At 40.8% G+C, this 17,069-nt stretch overlaps 1 pseudogene; it reads right to left on the reverse strand.

Annotated features, from left to right (window-relative positions):
* Window positions 1-7,008: 7,008 nt before the first annotated feature.
* LOC148690013 (3-ketoacyl-CoA synthase 20 pseudogene) lies at window positions 7,009-7,800 on the reverse strand (annotated as a pseudogene).
* Between the last annotated feature and the right edge of the window lie 9,269 nt (window positions 7,801-17,069).

A 17,069-nucleotide genomic window follows, 5' to 3' on the forward strand; every position in this document is an offset into this window, starting at 1 on the left:
ATGATCGTTTCTGGCACATTGAATCTGGTCACAATATTTTCCTCTACGAAATTGCATACCTCTTTGGCCGTTAATTCGGCGTATGATCTTGCCTCGACCCACTTAGTGAAATAGTCAGTTGCTACTATTATCCACGCGTGTTTTGCAGCCCCCGACGATGGCGTGATTTTACCAATTAAGTCCATTGCCCATCCCCTGAACAGCCATGGTTTAGTAACCGAGTGGAGTAATTCGGCCGCGGCTCTCTGCACGGGTCCATGAATTTGGCATGGTACCCATTCGTAAGTACCGAATGCCCCAGGGCAGCGGAAAGCCGTCTTATGGACGTCGGCTTCGGCGATGAAGATCTGGTTGTAACCGGCATGGCCGTCCATGAAAGATAGCAATTCATGATTAGCTGCAGCATCAATTAGCAAGTCTGAGATTGGCATTGTATATTCATCCTTGGGAGTGGCCAGATTTAAATTACGGAAATCGATACAAATGCGAAGGGCTCCATCGGGACGATATTGGCCAACCATTCGACGTACCGAGCGGTCATAATAAACCAAGCTTTTAGAAGCTGAACTAATTCGTCTTTGATGCCAAGTTGTACTTCGGTCGAAAATCGGCGTGAGGGTTGTCGAAAAGGCTTACACCCGTCCTTGATGCGTAGCTCATGCTCTACAAGGTTTCGATCAAGGCCTGGCATTTCATGATAGTTCCACGCGAAGCAATCTCTAAATTCTTGGAGTAATTTACGGAGTACGACCTTCATGGACGGTGGGAGTAACGCGCTGATAAACAATGTTCGAGGATCATCGGCCGTGCCCACATTGACTTCCTCTAATGGGTCCTTAACCTGGGGCCGATTGTCTTCGAGTTCGGCTGGTGGGGCCTGAACTTTATCAAAAGATAGAACGGGGCCGTTATCCTCTTCGGCCAAAAATTCGATTAAATTGATGCCGGAATTTAGTTGCTTGGTAATGGGTAATGGCGTACCAATGGGCCAGTAGATGTTCCATTGTCGATGAAACCGCGGCCTGACGCCTTTCTTGCTTGGTGGTATCAATCATTGGCATTGGTGAGTAAATCTGCCAAGCCAAGTCTCGCCGAATCCTGTTGGACAGTCTGGGCGCCGACCTCAATAACTCTCTGTACCGAAATTCTCGTCAGCCGCCCATCCTCGTTAAGGCCTTGGAGGGTGATATAGCCGACGTGATCATCGTAATAGCGAGCCTGAATCATGTTGGTTTCAAATGGTTGATTATCGGCTGGGTGTACTACGACTAATTTGCCATCCCAAAAGACGAGGACTTGGTATAGTGATGAAGGAATGCAACTAGTTTGGTGGATCCAATCGCGGTGAAGTAATGCGTTATAGTCGGTCTTGAAGTCAATTATAAAGAATGTCGTCATGTGGTGACGATCGGCAATGCTGACTTCCAACGGGAGCACTCATTTGGTCTGAGACTTGTCGCCGATGAAGCTGCCCATACTGATCTCCATATGTTCGAGGACCGAGGGACCCATCAGATCGTGGTCGTCGTTTTCCGCAAAAGTAACCATAGTATCAGTCGGCGGAGCATCCTCAATCGAACTTTGGAGTGCCTCGGTGTGAACCGGCATCTGTGGCGTGTTGACCGAGTCTAGCTTATGTTGGCTGTTTTCCTCGACTATGTTTACTGCAGAAGATTTATTTTGGTCCTGCGTTATACGAGCTCGTTCTTCATAGGCGATACGGGTGTTCCTCGTGTCTAGATATGTATCCAACCGTGCTATCCTTTTTTCCTTGTCGGCTGTGAGGCCGAAGAGAGATACAGCCAAGAAAACTTCAAAATGATATCGCAAATGCTGAAGGTCTTCAAGTGAAAAGGGTAATTCGGTAGTGTCAATATCCGTGTAAGGATCGACCTCAAAACGAAGGACTCGAGCCTCCTGTATATGTTGGAATCTAGCTTTTATCGCTGGGTCGGAAGTTTTCTGAATAATTTACTCGGCATCAGGGCAAGTTAGTGCTAGGTCGAGGGCTTCCTGACATGCCTTAGGTAGTCCATACAAGTCATTGGCGGAATATTTCTTATGAAACTCTCGCATGTACTCCAAGGAGTCACCGAGGAATGGAAGGTGTAGATTGCGTCGTATTTTGATGAACGGCTCGCGCGGTGGTAACGGAGAAAGTTTCCTTTCGACCTCTTGTCTAAAATACTCGAGATGAGCTCTCGTCTCCCCAGGCCGGAGAAGAAGCTTGATACGTTTCTCAGACTCTTCAATAGTGGTCTCAAAGTCAGGAGCCGCTACTTTTCTCCATTCGAGTAACTCGGTCATCATAGTCGGGGTTGGCCTTTCACTAATGCTTTCCACGGCCTTTTTTGGTTGCCACCGGTTGGCAGGGCTGGCCTGCTCTTCTCGTCGTCGAGCCATGCAATCTATCCTTTGGCGACGACGTTTTTGAGATTTAGACAATGCCGTATATAGGCCAGTCGGAGAATTGTAACTGTACCAGCGTTGATCCGATGTCCTGGGTGGTTTGAAAGTTTTTTGATCGGCTGGTGAGCCCGAACTACTGGTATTGCACGAGTAATAATCCTCGTTATAGAAAGGTACGTCGAAGTCAAGACGCTGCCTGACCGGGGCCTGGTCTTTTGGTCGTACCTGTGGGCTAAGTCTCTCAAACACTTGGCGTCGTGGACCATTACCAAGTCCCCTTGGCGATGTCGTAGGGATCGTAAATGGTGTCGAAGATGTCTTCTTCCCAGGTTCGACTGGTGTTTTACAATGGTCGCATAAAACCCTTGATTCGTGAGTTTCCTCGGAACTCGACCCCGTCATAGGCTCATCGATGGGTGGCCCCGAGCGTTCCGTAGGTGGTGCATTTGAAAATAAATCAATCTTTAGTCTTGTTTGACCATTCCGTTTACGGATATGCTGCACCGGTACGTATTCGGCCTTCCCTTTTCCTTTGTTTTTAGGAAGATGAGCATCCACCATACCAATTGTTGTTGAAGGGAAAGGATTGACGTCGACTGCCATCTGTTTCTCCGGGAATTTCAACTTTCCTTTCTCAATCCAACTTTGAATTGTGTCTCGGAATACAACACAATTATTGGTTGCATGCTTATTAGAATTATGATACTTGCAGTATATCTTGCCCTTCAATTCGTCGGCCTTAGGGATAGTGTGCCCCGGTCGAAGCTTGATGATTTTTGCTGCCAATAATTGATCGAAAATTGCATCGACTTTGGTGATATCGAAAGTGTATACTTTCGATGATTTACTCATTTCCTCGGCAGCCGAACGGGTCTTGGTGTCTTTGGAACTCACTTGAGCTAAAGCCTTGCAGACATAAGGTTTATCTATTACTATCTCGGCCGTATCCACACTAGCATATTGAGGGTCCTCGTTTTCGGCCAATGCATAGCTAACCGTGGGATTCTTATACAACGTTCATCGGGATGGTAACTTTGATATATTTTCTTCTCGGAGCAAATAATCATACTGCTCAACGTGTTGAGCAAGTTCGTACATATCTCGAATATTTGCCCCCAGAAACTTCTTTTTGTATTCCACGTCCAATCCGTTGAGGGCGATCCTGACGAATTCCACTTCGGGGAGAGGTACTCGGCACCAATTCCTGGCCGACTTAAACCTTGTTAGGTATTCCATTAGAAATTCGTCGGACGCTTGAGCCATCCTGGCCAATGATGATACAGACATTTCCATCCCCAGTCGATAGAATTGTTCATGGAATTTCTCGACTAATTCTTCCCAACTCTGCACGGAGTTGGGTGAGAGATTAATGTACCAAGCGAAAGCTGAGCCTGTCAGTGAAAAATTAAACAGCCGTAATTTATAGAAGTCGCTATTGACGTCTCCACACTGCGCTGTGAACCGAGCCACATGTTCTAATGAGGATAAAGACGATTCCCCGGCGAAAAGACTGAAATCAGGGATCTTGAAACCTCGCGGGTATTCAAACCTTTCTATATAAGCCGGGTATGGATGGATGAATTTTGGAAACTTTGGTCCCTTCTTTAGGGCCGAGTCAATCATTCTCTGGACCTCAGTCATGTTTACGGAAGCGGCTTCTTCTCCCTGGCTTGGTCCATCGGATCTATTGCCCGGTCCAGCTCTTTTATCTAAGGTGATTGGTTGTGGCCGGGCGAACCCTTTCTCGGCTTGTACTGGAACATTCGTAGAAAGCAGCCGAGGCTGGCCGACCTGGCCATCTTCAAAGGCTTTACTAACCAACAGTTCAAGCATCATGGTCTGTGTGTCGTTGTTACTTCGGATTGCGTCTAGTAAATCATTCATCTTTTGACCAATCGACTGCTCGACCTGGCGATACTGTTCATCGAGTCGTCTCCAAAGAAACGACCTAGTTGGTGGATCAAAACCCTCCCCACCATCGTCGTCGCAATCTTCCACTATTCCTTCAACGAATATGCCTGCTGTTTGGTTAGGGATTTCTGAGTTGCGAGGTTGTCCGCCGAGATAGATTTCATTCTCTCGGCGTGTCGCGCTTGTGTCCTCGGGCGGCGCAACAATGCTAAGATTTTTTGCCGGGTGCAAATCCTGCCCAAGGCCTTGCACTGGTAAGTCAGCTGTTGACTTTCCTATGATTGTTTTCTTCTTTACAGATCGTGTCTTAATGGTCATGAACTTCGAAGGTTTAGCACAATGGTCCTACTGGGCGTGCCAAAATGTTGACTCTAAAAATTACAAAACCTATATGGCGCGCATGCCGAGTAACTAATAAGCTAACTACGCATTCGGTTGAATGCGGGGCGTGCCAACTTGTCGGCCGAGCTCGGCCGAGGAGTAAAATTCGTTGATGTCGCGTTGAGCGTGTTGTTGACTTCTTTATCTTGCTACTGCGACCAAGGAAGGAACACCCTCGGTCTTTGGGTTCTAGAGCTTGAAGACAAGGCTACTAATTCTGCGAAGTTCACAAATCGTCAGCGCCCGATTCGGTCACTGTGATTATATTCGTAAGAGTATAGGCACGTCGAATCGACACCAAACTATATGGACACAGGTACTCGAATGTGATGTATGTCTTGATGGTGAATGTAGTTCGGCCGTCGGAATGCCGAACTATGAAACTCACTTGTGAGTATCCAATCATAAAATCACTCGGCGTCCAGTACGCCGAATAACGCAATTTGTAACACCTTACTACGCCGAGAAGGCTAGCAAGGTGGCCTCTACCAACAAGGGTTCGAAAACCCTTCTCGGCCGAGACTTAGATAGGTAACCAGTCGCCCTCGACGCAGTGCTATTTATCCAAACTGAAGGTGCTTCTCGGTCGGCTGATTCTGCGGCAACAGTGTTGTTTATCCAAACTGAAGGTGTGTCGGCAGAAAAAGAAAAGGAAAAAATTTGAAGGTATTTGAGAGGCTTTGCACAGGGCAATTGTATGCTGAATTGAAGGGGCCTTCTTTGTTGCATAATTTCTTGTATTTATAGCACCCGTTCCTTGAGATCAAATCGCGCCCTTATCTGGATTGGGAGTCCTTGTCCCGTTCCAACTTTACTTCGAACAAACCCATTCCTATTAGGATTTTGAACTTTCCCGTCTTCCGAGGCTTTATTCTTCGTTGTCCGGGAATCCTGGTTGCACCAGGACTTCCTCGACCTTTTTGTTTATTTGAATTATTCCTTCTTAGGATAGGACTCGATTGACCCTGCTAACTGGCCCAGAATCTATCAAGCAACCCATAGTAGTTGACATAGCTTTGGACCGAGCCCAATCGTATGCTCGGCCCAACAATATTATTTTGGCCCCAAACAATATTATTTTGGCCCCAAACAATATTATTTTGGGCCCAAACAATAATATATTTAATTAAATCCGCCTAGACCCCGTCTAACGTCTTTTAGAACCTTGATCATATGTATAGATAATTCATGTATTTTTCATAGGTTTTTTTTTTTTTTTTTTTTTTTTTTTTGGAGGAAATATTTTTTCATAGGGTTAATTACACTTCTTCTAGAAGTAGGGATATAGTGCGACATTGATGGAATTGTAAAACCATACAACTCAATGCAAATTACATGCATGCTTCTTCGTATTTCATGCTCACATTTAAAAAAAAAAAATTCGGTTAGTTCAAGTGAAAGAGAGAGAGCGAAAACATAGTTATAATTAAGTTATATTCTTATTTACAAATCTTTTAAGAGAAGGAATTTCATTTCTTTCAAAAATTAAGAATTGGTAATGAGACTTACACCACATCGAATTTTAACGATCTGAAACGTTTATTTTGTAAGCCTTATTTCATAGATTATTCTTACAAAAATACAGTTCAATCATAACCATTTGAGTATTTAATTGGCACCATGATATTTCAATGTTTCTCGGAACATATAGTGTTTGTCAATTTTTTTGAACTAAATTAAATGCCTCAAATATTTTTGATTTGGCTAATATTTTGTAAGGATGATCCATGAGGTGCAACTTAAAAATAGATGGTTCGGATAGTTGAAGTTGATGTAATATAGGCCCACAACTAATCCCTTTCCTTAAATGCCGGTTTATATAATTGCATCAACCAAAAAAAATCTATTTGTCCACTTTGGAAAGAAAAAAAAAATCTAGTTATCCACATGAGACTTTAAAAAATTGGACATAGGGATTGCTTTTGTAAGAAATACTTATGTTCACAAGTGCTTCGATTAAAAGTGGTAAGAATTCAAGTAATTCATGAAGAAGTATTTGACAAGTGTTTTTGTAGTAAAACACTTATATAATCCATAACCGCTTTTAACTTTTATGTCAAACGAAATCAAAAGCATTTTTAAACATTCTAAAAAGCGATCTTAAATATGCTAATAACACTTCTCTTTAACTTATGATCTTTAAAGGTATAGAAAGATGATTTAGTAATATTCCATTTATAACCTAGTGTGCTAATGCGAATTGGTCATCATGTATAAAACACAGGCATCCATAGTCGGTGATAATTAAGAGAAATATTAGTTTAACTAAGCAAAAATTAAATGCAAAAAGGCAGTGAAAATTATGAGTTAGTAACAAACCTGGAGAAGCTGCTTTGCCAGGTCAATAGAAATGAGGCCAGCACTGCAACCCATCCCACCAAGGTTATAGCTCACAACGTTCCCCCTGAGTTTATAGTGATTCACAACCATGGACGACAGAGACGGCGTCGGATTGAACAAGCTGCAGTTCACCACCAAAATCCCAATATCCTTAGGCTTCACCCTCGTCTTCTCCAGCAACTCGTCTATCGCTCCGAACATCACCATTTCCGCCTCCTTCCTCGCCTCCGCCATGCACGAGTTTGGAGGGACCTGGAGCAAGGCCTCGGGTATGTATGTGTTTTGCCCGAGGCCGGACCTCTCGAGAATCTTTTGCTGAAAAGCCAAGTTCTCGTCAGAGAAGCTGCCCGTCAGCTTCGACCTCTCCATGAATATCTCACATGTGCACGTGCGGGCCGGCTCGAGCTTGTAGCATGCGAAGTTCACCAAGTATACTTTTCTAGGGCGGGTGGTGAAGTATACGGTGGTTAGGAAAACCATGAGGCCCGAGCACAAGGTGACCGAGACGAAGTTGAACTTGAGCTTTTGCCACAAGTGGAGGAAGTCATTGGCGGTGAGCGTCGAGAAGTGGGTGGAGGCCGCGGCGATGAGTGGGACTAGTAGGAGGTAGATGACGTTGGAGATTAGGTAGTGGTACCCTAGCTTGACATATTTGAGCTTCACTGATAAAAGAAAGTTAGGAAGCGTAGTTTTGCGACTTCCTGCTGACTCAGGTCCCGAGTTCGATTCTCCTTTCTGGTTCTGGCTTTGTGCCGCCATGTTGGCCTCAGGAACACTACACGAATCAATCTCACAGAAGGGGAAGTTTTTCAAACTGTTTCTATGAGGTTTTGATGGAGAAATTGAAGGGTACTTGTATGTATATATAATGTTTGATAGGAGAAGAGGAGGAGGAGGAGGAGGAGGAGGATGGGATAGGAGGATGCAAGTGCAACCACCCCAACGAACTTTTAAATGTTTAAGTTATAGTTGAGAAAAAAAAAATGTTTAAGTCTTTGTGTAGGTCCTTCAAGGTCATTTTGGAAGAGGGAAAATTTGTCAACAAAATGTTTAAGTTATAGTTGAGAAAGAAAAAAGACAAAGGGATGAGCTTAGCAAAAATTGCGTGATTCAAAAACTAAAATCATAGTTTTTGGCCACAAAGAGAATGGTACCTTTCTCAAAAGCTAAATAGTCATGGTTTGGCTGGAAAACTGCTCGAAAGTGGCTATTTTGTTCTCAAGTTAGCCATTTTGAGCCATTTTTCGACCAAAAAAAGGCGAATTAGCCATCAAGAAAGATATCATTCTCTTCGTCTCGTTGAGAAGTATGATTTTCATTTTTGAATCACTCGATTTCGTTGAGTATTGAAGAAGTTATGAATGTTTAAAGTTTACCCAGTTTCCGACGAGTTTTCCAGTTTTCCCGCAGACCAGGCACCTTTCAGGCTTTTTTTTTCCAGCCATCTCCGGCAACCATTGGGCTTCCAAATAGGTATAATCTTGTTCTACACTTTCCTATCTTCATTTTGATATATTATGGGTCGAATTTGGTTAAGAAACGATTGAGTTATGAAGCTTTGTAAATTGCCCAAACTTCCGGCCAAGAGTTACGGGACACTTAAGGGAGTTCTTAACGAAAGGACCAAAATAATGAATGATGGACAATCTCATGGACTATTTTTATTGATTTTCAATCTCATGGACCAAAGTGATGTGTTATACAAATCTCAGGGACCATTTTAGCTAAAAAGCCGAATCATAAATCTTAAGGAGAAAATGATTCATTATGTAATGATGTGATAAAATGTGAGTTTTACATTTATGCTGACATGGTTGCCAACTTATGCAATCAAACAGCTATTAAAAAATAATTATTAATAATATTTCAATTTCTTTGTATTTATTTAAAAAATTAAAAAAACCTAGGGCTTTCAAACTTTCGAATGCCGGATTAGAAACGCAAGGGAGCTTGGTGGCGTCTCCCACTCCAAGACCGACCTCTCCTCCGCCTTCAGTTCCCTTCCGCACACTTAATTTGTTAATCTTTCTACATATTTCTGCTTGATTTTTCATAAAATACAGAGTCGCTGATACTCATATATACAATACCAATAAAAGATAGAGAGGAAATAATTTCTAATAAAAGGGTAATAATCTCTACTTTCGAGTGCACTGCCCATACCAGCTGCACTATCCACTTTGTTTTAAGGTGTACACTTCTATTCTCCGATTGTTGGCTAACTTGGCTCCGTAACTTGGAAATCTGGTCAATTTGGAACTCATGAAAAAGTATTCAGGTCAAAGAGAAAACATTGCAAACAAAACTCACAACTTTCAAGCACCACTGATACGCATGAACAATTTCAGCACTTTTTGGGTTATGGATCCCAAAAAAAACAATCTGTAATGTCGTACAAATTCACATTTAGTTATTCGTCTGAATAATAATCCTGCTCAAACTGTTTGACTGATTGCAACATAAATCAACCAATAATTGAAACAAGAGCGATCGGGATAGCAGATGACATATAATTTGTGAAATTTGGCTTCATTTTGACAGTTCGAAACAGCCTCATATTCTCTTTACATACCCATCATTTCTTCATGATAATGCAGACTACACTGTACAAAGATCAATAACTTCCGCACATACTTTTGCTGCGAACATTCATTCCATGAAAGAAAAAAACAATATGTATCCAAATCAGTTGGCACCCAGAGACATACTCCAGAAAGGTAGACATTGCCTTGGCAACAAAGAGTAAAGCGAAAGAGAAGCAGCGTTATAATCCAATCCAAGTATCTATAGAAGCACAAACTGCTATGAGATACTAAAAACCCAACAAGCTTGCAAGAGGAAGCTAAATGGAAACAAGGATTAGAGATCAAACAAGAATACTCGTATGCTCAGTTTGAATTAAGGATTATAGTTTTTTCTTTTTTTTTCCCCTTTTTAATCTGTTGAATCAAGAAGTAGAGGTTGAACAAAGATATTCGTAATCATAATCAACGATAAAGGCATTCAAATATATTGCTAGAACTTGTGACAATTCAGAAAAGAAACATGCTGTTCGTTCTAATTTCTATTTGTACTGGACATCTAAGTAAATAATAGTGATTACAATCATCGCAAATAATGCTTATATAGCTCCTACTCATTCAAAATAGGGTTTATATGCTGTTTTCCTTTAGAATGGAATGGCTTACATGTTCATTGAGTATTTGAATGGAGATGTTGGAGAATGAGCATTTGAGCAGTAAATGATTTGTGAAAAGAACGTAATGTGAAAATATTGTTCAGTGATTTGATTTTTAATTAAATATAATGCAATAGATTTGTCTAGGGCTAGAAATATGTTCCAAAAGTCCCAAATCAAACAAAAAAATTTATGATCCCATATTGAAAAATTCTCAAACCGATAATATCGAAATTTCAGGACTCCATACCTAATAGATACCAAAATTTTTAGTACATGATTCGGTCTGAGCTATGCATTCGTTTGGGAATCCCGTACGGAATTAATTTTTTATTTTTTATTTATTATTTAGGGTTAATTTCACCTGGTGTATTGGTTCAGAATAATTCAGGCCGTCCAATTTTGTCTCATCTTTATCTTCCAACCGTACTCACTCTCTATCATTTCATTACGCTTTTCTCATCTCTACCTTCAGTTAGAGTCTCAGACTCTCTCTGTCTATCCATCTTGAATTCGAAGCTAAGCAGCCACGCACCCTCTTACAATCTCAATCCAACAAACTCTTTCCACTCCAACGACCCCTACACCTCACGGCTTCATCCCCACCTCACGATCACACTGTCTTCGACTCTGCACCCTTCATCCAACACACATAACCAATACTCTCTATCTTGCGATTCTCTCTCTGAGACTGTCTCCAATTCTCTGCAACATTTCTCTATGTGTTGGGGTTTCGAATTAGGGGCATGGGTCAAGAGGAGGATGTGGATCTAACTATGTCTTCAGTCTGGCTCTCTCTCGACCTTCAATCTTCACCAATTCACTATCACTTTGTCTTTGATTCAATTTGGGTTTAATGCATGTTTGGATGATTTTAATTTCAATTTGTGTTGGAGTGGAAAAATTTGGTTCCTCGAATCTCCAACAAGTAAATCTTGTAACCACGTTGAGAAGCCCATAACGCCATCTCCACTAGCCATCAATGAGGGAGGAGAAGGATCTGCAAGAAAACACTTTGACGCTCAAGTCAACCTTTGTTTAAAATGATCAACTGATCCTTCTTTCTTTTTCCTCCCCCTGTTCTGGTGGGATTCTAGGCCTTTATAGGCATAAAATGCTTGCACTCCAAGTCCCATCATCTCACTCCATGTTCCCTAGTAGTGGTTGATTCATGTTGCTTTATCTTAGCCCCACTCCCCAATTTTTAGGATGCATGGGAAATGGCTAGCTACTTGGCCCTTAATTTTTGCACCCACAAATGCCCCCTTTTTTCTTTGTAAACACTGATCATCTTAATCATGTGACTTGAAATTTCATCATGAGTTTAGCCTTCAGTTGTGATCATAGTTTAGCCTTTGGTTAGGATCACACAATCATAATTTAGCCTTAATGTACGATCATACGGTTGGCTATGATCATACGGTCATAATGTAACCTTTAGTATAATCGTATGATATTTGACCATGGTCATACAATCATAGTTTAACCTTTAGTATAATCATATGATATTCAACCATGGGTTTTGGGTTTTCAACACTCGGTCTTGGGCATTCGGCCATTTTACGATCTTTGTGTTTTGCTATCTAAATTTGTGTTCGATCTCGAGCCTTTTGACCCCATTTGGTCTTTAGTTTTGATTTTAATTCGGTCTTGACCCATTCGATCTTAATTTGGTCTTAACTCATTCGATTTGGTTTTCAATCTTAATTCAATTTCAACCCATTCGATCTTGGGTTTTCAATCTTAGTTCAGTCTCAATCCATTCGACCTTGGGTTTTCGATCTTAGTTCGGTCTCAACCCGTTCGACCTTGTGTTTTTTATCTTAATTTGGTCTCAACCCATTCGAACTTGGGTTTTCGATCTTAATTCGGTCTCAACCCATTCGATCTTGGGTTTTCGATATTAATTATGAGACTTTATCTTAATTTTATATCTTCGATTCTTGGTCTCAAATTTATAAATTCCAGTTCATGATAAATCATGCAATTCATAAGCAGTCATTATAGTATTAGTAGAAAAAAGTTGGACCTTAGCACTTACGCGGGTTGGTACGGCACCCATATTTGTCGTGCCTTAAACATCCGCATGCTGAATTCTGCCAACAATAATGTTCAAGCGCAAGGGAAATCTTCATAACGATGTAGCTTTCTTTCATTCATAACACTGGGGATTCGGGGTGGCATGTCGATCATTATCGTATTGCCTTCATAATTTTTTGTGGTCGAACATTCCTCCCAGGCAACTTCGTCGCCGCTGGAGTTGATGTAGAGTGCTTTTCTTTTGCTCAGAAGTTTTGTCCCTTGATGAGAATTGTGCGTACTCCTGTATAGAAGAGCAATTCAACTCTGCATATTCATATGTACATATTGATAGCGTCGTTCCAAGGTTATGAAATACATGAACATGAATTAAAAAATACACCAAACATGTTGGTGTTCAAGTGAGGCATTAGAGTGTACTTCCCTAAAATGTATCATTAAGTAACGAGTCCAGATCCAGATATTAATGAGTAATGAATCTCGTTCAAGTGAGGAACGAGGGCCTGCATTCTTGCATTTCAACACATATTGAATCAAGTTCCACATACTGACATGCACTGAGAGCTAAGAAAGGAGAAATAAAAAGGGAACTTGTATATTCAAATAGGAGCTTCGACTCCTACAAGCAAAAGGAAAGCAGCTGCATCAACTTTCACACTGTCTGCAAGTCAGTGTCTGGAATAGTTCTATATTATGGTTTCATGCAGTTTCATGTATACAACTTTTATTTAAGTTGATATACATACCAAACAGAGTGTGTCCCATGAATAGTAATGATCATACGGTCATAGTGTAACCTTTAGTATAATCGTATGATCATACGGTAGGAAAAGTCTTAGCTTTTCTATTATCATGATGCTATTGTCATGATCATACGGTCATAGTGTAACCTTTAGTGTAACCTTTAGTATAACCTTTAGTATTGATTTCCTGTTATCATGATGCTATTGTCAAAATTAGAATACGGTAAGAAAAGTCTTAGCTTGTTAGGTGACTAAGGAATTCCTCTAACACTTGCAATGTTAGAACCAGTAAATATATCCTTTCACGCAAATATCTGAGATTGGAGGCTTTAACTTGTGCCATAAGTCCAGTCTTTGATCATGGAAATGATACTTGGTCATGATTCGGCCTTCTGCCTGTTGAATTATAAGTCTCTAGCTGATTGAGTATTAGAAATAAGATGAGTTTAATGTGTGTATTCACTTGAGCATATCTGCCAAGTGTAAAGTCAAAAGATGTAAGGCCATGAGTGCCATGTGTTGTTTGATCCATGTAATTAGGTAGAAGAGTGACTAAGATGAAATGTAGTGTTTTGTGTGGTCCTAAAGCTAAGGCCATCAATTAATGTAAAGCAGGGTTAGTGCTCATTTTCTGAATAGTAGAAATATTCCTCTGCAAAACTTTTTGCACGAGTGAACAAGAAAGAAAACTTTCGTTTCAGCTTCTTCTATCTTTGCTTTGCTTCTGTTCAGCTTCCTGTAAATAAAACCCAGCAAAATCAAGTTACACTAACATGGTATCAGAGCCTGTTTTCGATTAGATCTGGGCGTGTTTCTGTGAACTCAAACATCACCGTTTCTGGACTCGGTGAAGTTTGCCGGAGTTTGTCTGTGATCTAAGAACTACGTGTTTCTGGATTCACACAAGCTCACGATGGCTGGATCTGGGAGTGCTGAAGTGAGGACCCCGATCTTCTCCGGTGAGAACTACAAGTTCTGGAGAATCAAAATGGTTACCATTTTCAAGTCACATGGACTATGGAATCTGGTGGAAAAAGGGATTTCGGTTTCCGATTCGAAGAAGAAGAAAGCTAAGACTGATGAAGATACAGATGTTGATGCTGACGATGATGAGAAAATGGCTGCAATCTTCATGAAAGATGCAAAAGCTCTCGGAATCATTCAAAGCGCAGTCTCCGATCAGATCTTCCCTCGAATCGCAAACGCAGACTCAGCAAAAATGGCATGAGATCTGTTATATAGCGAATATCACGGTGGGGATCAGGTAAGATCTGTGAAAATCCAAAATCTTAGACGAGAATTTGAATACACTATAATGTGTGATGATGAATCCTTGACTGGGTATCTTACTCGTTTAAATGATCTGATTAATCAAATGAAGACGTTTGGTGAAACTCTGTCAAATGAGAGATTAGTTTAGAAGGTGTTAATCAGTCTCACTAAGATATATGATCCTATATGCTTAGTGATAGAAAACACCAAATGTTTAGAATCTGTTGAACTGCAAGAGGTACTAGCTATATTGAAGAGTCAAGAGCAGAGGTTTGATTTGCATTCCTCAGATGCAACTGAGAGAACATTTTCTTCTCTTACTGTTAATTCAAAAAGGCAGAATCGAAGTTATGCTCAGTCTAGTACTTTTAAACCACAGAGAAATTGGAATCAAAAGGGTAAGAAATGGGATTCAAAACCAAAGTTTCAGCAAAAATCATTCACAAATGTTGCACAGAATAGTACTTCCTCACAGGTTATGGGTCAAGAGAGTGTAAAACCTCAATGTAAAGTGTGTTCAAAGTTTCATTATGGTGAATGTAGATATAAGGGGAAATCCAAGTGCCATAACTGTGATAGATTTGGCCATTGGGCCAGAGAGTGTACTGTTGGAAAGTCTGTTCAAAAGGCAAACTGTGCAAGTCAAATGGAAGTGACAGTAAACTTATTTTATGCAAATTGTGCAGTTGCTGAGACTAAGGTTAATGGAGATTGGTACATAGATAGTGGCTGCAGTAATCATATGACAGGAAATGTTGATCTTCTTGTTGATGTGAATACAAATGTTGCAGGGAAAGTTCAAATGCCAACAGGAGTGTTAGTTAATGTGGCAGGAATGGGATCACTGGAAATTGAGACTAACAGAGGAAGAAAATACATCCGAGAAGTCATGTACTTACCTAGTTTGAAAGAGAATCTATTAAGTGTAGGACAAATGGATGAGCACGGATATTATCTTGTGTTTGGTGGACATATGTGTACTGTTTTTGATGGTCCTTCTCTGAAATGTCAAATTATCCGTGTAAAAATGAAAGAAAACAGGTGTTATCCTCTATCTCTACGGCCTGAGAAACAACTTGTGTTGAAGACTAGTTTTGCTCATTGTTCTCTGACTTGGCACAGAAGATTAGGTCACCTAAACTTTGGTGGAATCAAGAAATTGAAGGATAAAGACATGGTTCATGGTTTACCATATCTAGATGAGTATGACAAAGTTTGTGAAGGCTGTCAATATGGTAAGCAACACAGAGAAAGGTTTCCTAGTGGTCAAGCACAAAGAGCAGGTGCTCCACTTGAATTGGTTCATGTTGATTTGTGTGGACCGATGAGAAACGAGTCTACTGGAGGAAACAAGTATTTCATGTTGCTTGTAGATGATGCAACCAGGATGATATGGGTGTATTTTCTTAGATTCAAATCCGAAGCTCTTACTTGTTTTAAGAAATTCAAGGCCATGACTGAGTTGCAAAGTGGTATGAGGGTAAAATGTGTAAGGAGTGATAGAGGAGGGGAGTTCTTATCAAATGAATTCAATCAATACTGTGACGCAGAGGGAATCCAAAGGCAACTGTCTCTCTCTTACACTCCACAGCAAAATGGAGTGGTTGAAAGGAAAAACAGAATTGTGATTGAAATGGCCAAGTCTATGCTTCATGACAAAGGAATGCCTTACTATATGTGGGCAGAAGCTGTGCACACTGCAGTCTATATATTAAACAGACGTCCTACCAAATCACTGGATAGCATAACACCTTTTGAAGCTTACAGCAAAAGGAAACCAGGTATTGCTCATTTGAAGGTTTTTGGCTCAGTTTGTTATGTTCATACTCCATCCGAGCTAAGACACAAGCTAGAACCCAAGAGTATAAAAGGAGTCTTTGTTGGATATGCAAAATGTGAGAAAGGGTACAGAGTATTTGATCCAATCTCTAAAAGACTGATCCTGTCAAGAGATGTTGTGTTCGATGAAAACTCAGTTTGGGATTGGGAAAGAAGCACAGAAAGACATATGTCACTGCCTATTTATGAGTTTGACTCTGTTGATACACCAAGAAGTGAGAATACAGAAAATGACACTCAAGTTTCAAGTGGTTTATCATCTGGCATATTGGAAGAAGCTGCAAGTGGTATTGATGATACACAGATCAACTCTCAGTCAAGTGCAGGTGTGAGTGACACTCAGTCATTTGATCATACTCCATTAAAATGGAGAAAACTGGATGATGTACTTGCTCAATGTAATCTGTGCATTATAGAACCAGAGAAATATGAAGATGCGGCTAAGGATGAATCTTGGATGAATGCTATGAAGGATGAGCTCTCCATGATTGAAAAGAATGCAACCTGGGAGTTAGTAGACAGACCAAGTAACAAGCCTATAATTGGAGTAAAATGGGTGTTTAAAACCAAACGCAACCTGGATGGAACTGTGCAAAAGAACAAGGCAAGGTTTGTTGCAAAGGGATATGCCCAGAAACCAGGAATAGACTACAATGAGACCTTTGCTCCTGTTGCTCGGTTAGATACAATCAGAACCCTTATAGCATTGGCTGCACAAAAGAGTTGGAAACTCTATCAACTTGATGTCAAATCTGCTTTTTTAAATGGTGTTCTAGAGGAGGAGGTTTATGTAGAGCAGCCTGATGGTTTTGTAGCTAAAGGGGAGGAAGACAGAGTATATAAACTTCACAAAGCCTTGTATGGTCTAAAACAGGCACCACGAGCCTGGTATGGAGAGATTGATACATATTTCTCACAGTGTGGTTTTACAAGAAGTTTAAGTGAACCAACACTGT

Source organism: Pyrus communis, chromosome 16 (genome assembly GCF_041283825.1).
Source record: "Pyrus communis isolate YQ-2024b chromosome 16, ASM4128382v1, whole genome shotgun sequence".
In the NCBI taxonomy this organism is placed as follows: Eukaryota; Viridiplantae; Streptophyta; class Magnoliopsida; order Rosales; family Rosaceae; genus Pyrus; species Pyrus communis.